The sequence below is a fragment of the Aptenodytes forsteri genome, unplaced genomic scaffold (genome assembly GCF_000699145.1).
Source record: "Aptenodytes forsteri isolate BGI_AS27 unplaced genomic scaffold, ASM69914v1 Scaffold257, whole genome shotgun sequence".
Classification (NCBI taxonomy): Eukaryota; Metazoa; Chordata; class Aves; order Sphenisciformes; family Spheniscidae; genus Aptenodytes; species Aptenodytes forsteri.
Window position 1 is genome coordinate 5,421,951 of NW_008795194.1, and position 5,619 is coordinate 5,427,569.

The window sequence follows — 5,619 nt, forward strand, 5'->3', positions numbered from 1 at the left end:
GAGATAATTAATATCATAAGTGGGGTTATCACTAAAACTAACTTGGGAAAGAGTGAAAAAGAGTTGCTGATAGTCTGTAAACCATATTTACACACACAAATTGGGATCTTGAGAAGGTATTTACTAATAACCCAGTTAGTACAGACCCCCAACTATTGTTCCCTTGCATCACAAGGAGGAATGTAGCCTGCTGTTCACAATCTCCTAGTACATCATATACTAAGCTTTTCTGGTTTTTGCATGCATCTGTGGGTGGGTAGATGACTGAGAGAAGCCATTCCTTCTAAATTAATTCAAAATGACTGAAGTTAACTTCATAGGGAAATAAACTGTGGAAAAGAATTTTGGCACCAAAAAATGGTAAAACACGTCTGACAGATTTTTCTTTAATGTCCAAGCACAGCTGAACTATAATAGGGTGAGTGATTAACTATGATTAAGAGCTGATGTCATTAATTTTTTTAGCATATAGGAAAAAACACATTTACTCAATGCAAAGGCATTTATAACTGACTGTTAGAGCCTTGCCTGTCCTCTGCTGCACAAAAAGCATCGAAATAACTCCAAAAGAGGAAGAATAATGATCAACGTTTTACCCTGAAGGAGATTTCACACCATTTTCTCCCTTGATGAGGGAAAGCTTACCCTCATCATGTAACTTGCTTCTCTTCCAGGAAAAACAATGAAAGCCATTAGCCTAATGTCCCTTCTGTGACATATTGAAGAAGCAGGGCACTGTCCCCAGAGGGCATGGGGGCCAGCCCTAGGGAGACAAGAAGAAGAGGCAGCCGCATGCCCTTACGGATCAGCTAAGAGTGGTTAAATCTGCCTCTTGTCATCAGTGGCATCCTCTAGGTGATAAGAGACAAGAGCTTTATGAAATAAAATCACCTCACTCCCTGTTCTCCATATTGCTGAACTCCATATTGCTTTTCTTAAATAATATGGTCCAGTGACAGGAGTTTGTCCAAATCTCTTCGCAGAGTGGTGCCTAGTTGGTGGCTTTGCCACAAGCCCTGACAAAGCAAGTAGCAATGTTTTCTTTATAGCAAACCAAGGATCAAACACATTTACATTATCTGGTCCATAGCTTCTCTTCTCCTTCTTCAGAGATGACATACCTAGCCCAGCTTGCACCTGGTGAGTGGCGAGGGTAGGGAGGGAGTCCAGGATCACCCTTAGACACAAGAGTCTCATTCTCGAGAGATCAATGCCTCTGAACTTCATCATAGGGCACGCAACAAAGTCCCACTTCAACTTTCAGTATGTCTGGATTGTTTAATTTCACCTTAAGAAAAGCAAGGGACACAATAATGTATTTCCTAATCCTTGTCTATTTTTATTTAGAATTGTTCTGCTCATCTCGCTCCTCTTCTCCTATTACTCCAAACAGCAGAATGCAGCCTGGGTTTTTTTTAAGTTAAAAGAGTTTCAGCAGATCACAAGACTCTTGAAGACATGAGCAAAGCCTGTCCAACTTTGCAAGCATGGATCCAACATTTCTAGCTTCGGCACACCTCAGATTTACATGGCTGGAGCTAGGAGTGTGCCATTTGGGCCTCTGATGTGACTGCTCAGGGGGTCACCTGAGAGCACAGTCCAGGCAACTTTGGAGACACTTTCACAGAATCTTTCTTCTTTCCTGGCCACACATTTTCCTGAAAGTTACAGGGGTTTCAGGTTTTGTGATCTCTATTCTTCCAACAAATAAAAAAGTTACATTTCTCCTAAAACAGCAGGCTATAACACTTGCAGTAGAACTTTTTTTTTTTAATGCATACTACAAATTAACATAGTCCATTGACTGACATGCACATTTTGATAACAAATTCCTTATTTAGTGTTGCATCTGCTAAAAAGTGTGGCCTCGTTGATGCATCTGGCCCTTTATTATTGTTTTGTTACATGAGTACTATTCAAACTGCAAATTACTATGGAATGTTACATCATGTTCATCTTTTCTAAATTAACATCCTTCAGTATGCCTCTTTGGTTAATGCAAGGAAGGCACGGATTACAGTCTTTCCCATTGGGTGTAACAAGGGGAATACTCTGTCATAAAATACCAGTCTGGAATGTATTTGGCAGATTTATGGCGATGACTTTGGAGAATGCTGGTTTAGAAAAGTCATTTCCAGCATTCTGTTCAATTCAAGTAACTTGGCTGCTCTTGGGAATTTCCTCTTGTTAGTACCAATCTTGACTATATGAACTACAGAGAACTTGGAGCAAATACTTGGATGTGCAAAATGAGCTTTCACAAAGGCCATATAAAACAAGCCATTGTCACTTTATGATTGTAAGTAACAGCATCAGATTTGATATTTATTAAATATGCTAGATCCAGGGAAACTTTACATAAAACATCCTTGTGGAGGGATAAGAGCTGTCAGATGGCTCTGCTCTGTCGTGACCCTGAGGCTGACTTACACAGGCTCTGTCCATGCCACAATTTATTCTAACTTGATGGCCAAGAAGATCAGTACTGAGACAGCAATAATATAGCTTTGCTATATTATTATTTTATATTATTATTATTATTATTATTATACATTGCTAAATGCCTGTTTTCCTTGGGCGTTCCAGCCTGGGTGGTTGAGGAAACTTGAAGAGAAATGCTGACTTCTTGACTTTCCAGTTTCTTGGGTCCATGTCGAGAAGGGAAACAGAGTAGGAACAACAAAAATAGCATATCAGACAGTGACCATCTTAAGCAGAAGTGGCCATTTAAGCCCACCCTGAGGCTGGCCTGCAGAACCAAAAGAAGCTGAATGTGCTGGAATACTTAAGAAGAGGATTCAAGCTTATCTTTAAAATATATGATTGATACCTGAAATTGTTGTTGAATCATGCAAACCAAAACTATTCCATGGCTCTAACACTGCTGGAAACTAAACCTTGCCCTTGTTTGGAATTATTTAAATTAACCAAGTTGTACCTTTAAATATATATATGTCATTTATAGAGACTTGACTGTCATATTAGGTTACTCTAAGGTTTGAGGACAATATGCAGATGCTTACCACTGTAGTTCTGTCTGGGGTTAACAGCAGTCTGTATGGCTAAATATCACTCATTGCTTTGACAGTATATAATGCCCTTAATTCTTCACACACAGATCAGATGTTGGTAGTGGAAAACATCTGTTTCTGCTCAAATATTATAGAACAAAACCCCAAAGATTAGAAATTGGTAGCAGAGTTGCAAAATTTTGGCTCACAACTTAAGGAATCATAATTTTAGGAGTCCCTTCTTTCCTGAGTTACCTGGGCTTTACGGTTTTTTAATATTTTAATACTGATCTATTGTTTAATTATCTTTTTAAATTAAGCAGCAACAGATATTCTTGATAGTACTGAATAAATATATTTTGTAGTTGAATTGTTTGAAACTTTGAACAGGAAAATAAGATATTTGAAGGTTCATTCAGTCCAATTTAGGAGTATCAGCTTATTTCAGTCTGTCATGGGGCGTTAAGAGAGCAGCAGCAGCAGGAACCGAACCACATCACTCGGTGGCACAAAACCTCCAATTTGTCTACTAGGGAGAATGGGTATAGCATGTAGATGGCAACTTCTGTTGCAAGATTTCTGTTCCACGACACGCACACACTCTGTGCAGACATGCAACAGCCAAGGCCTTGCAGTATATAATGCCCTTAATTCTTCACACACAGATCAGATGTTGGTAGTGGAAAACATCTGTTTCTGCTCACATATTATAGAACAAAACCCCAAAGATTAGAAATTGGTAGCAGAGTTGCAAAATTTTGGCTCACAACTTAAGGAATCATAATTTTAGGAGTCCCTTCTTTCCTGAGTTACCTGGGCTTTACGGTTTTTTAATATTTTAATACTGATCTATTGTTTAATTATCTTTTTAAATTAAGCAGCAACAGATATTCTTGATAGTACTGAATAAATATATTTTGTAGTTGAATTGTTTGAAACTTTGAACAGGAAAATAAGATATTTGAAGGTTCATTCAGTCCAATTTAGGAGTATCAGCTTATTTCAGTCTGTCATGGGGCGTTAAGAGAGCAGCAGCAGCAGGAACCGAACCACATCACTCGGTGGCACAAAACCTCCAATTTGTCTACTAGGGAGAATGGGTATAGCATGTAGATGGCAACTTCTGTTGCAAGATTTCTGTTCCACGACACGCACACACTCTGTGCAGACATGCAACAGCCAAGGCCTTGCCCCACAACTCAAGGGAGCATGATGCTTGCTCCAACATGCAACACATTTATGTCCACCCAGACTTCCAGGTATAGTACTCCCTCGTTTGGCTCAGCCTTCTGCATGGGGTTGCACCTCTGAGGAGGTGTGCCCCGGTGAACTATTTTTCCATGATTTATTGATTTCTAAGTTGGATGGTCAGGAAAAGCCACCAATGGCTTTATTAAACCATTTGACCCCCGGCATTGTCATTAAAAGGGACAGGCAGGAATCCGTGGAGGAAGGGCTTAAGGACAAGGTCGCCCCATCGAGTGGTCCTCTGACTGTCTCAGCAGGTCACGCAGCTCTGCAGGCCTCCAGCCCTCCCACTCAGAAAGGCAGCAGCTCTGCGGTGACCAAAGTCCCCAGGACACCAGGGGATGAGCCTCCCTCAGGGCCGAGGTCCCTGTCTTTGAGGCAGCCCTGGCTCTGTAGTGGCTCCACTGGGTCACCAGGCAAGGATTCACAAGTCCAAGGAATCACATCTTTCTTTTTTATTTCTCCAGTGAAAATAATCATGAACACTAAAAATTTCAGTCCATTTGACTGAACTAAAACTGCACTTCTCAGCAGAAAAAGATTCTGATGAAAAATTTCTATCCAGATCCAGTAACTTCTGCTTGTGACTGAAGCAGCTTTTCTTTCTACCTTTCCCATGTGACTTCTGAATTCCTTTTTTTATTAAATTCTCCCTTATATCACGGTAAAATTGCTCTCACAACAGTGGTAGTTTCATATTACATTCTTTTCCACATGTATGTCATGGATACCGATTTACTAAATTAAGGTATTTCAGCAGTAGCCTGGTCTCTCTTGAATTCAATGGGAAAACTCCAGGGTCTCACCTCCACCATTTATCTGGAGTGTTTAAACAATTTAAAATCACATTTTACGTAATATATGTTCTATTTATCACAAATGGTGGTGATTTAATTTAATACAGTAGCTATCCAGTTTGTATATTTTTATAAATATTTAACAAAGTAAATTTACAAAAATGTTCATGCTGTTTGTTCTCATTAATGTTTCATTGTTACAAAACTGTTAATTAACATAATAAAACAATTGTTATAGCAAGCAAGAAATTAAACATTTTATTAGAGGTATCTTCTGTGAGTAAGCCAAGTATTACCTCCTAGATAATAATTTATTTGCAGATGAAATACCTTCCTGTGTGTCCTTCATCCCTTTTTCCACTGTCGTGGTTTACCCTCAGCCAGCAACTGAGCACCACACAGCCGCTCACTCACTCCCTCAGCCCCGGTGGGATGGGGGAGAGAATCGCAAGAGTAAAAGTGAGAAAATTCATGGGTCAAGATAAGAACAGTTTAATAATTGAAATAAAGTAAAATAGTAATAGTAATAGTAATAATAATAATAATAATAATAAAAGAATATA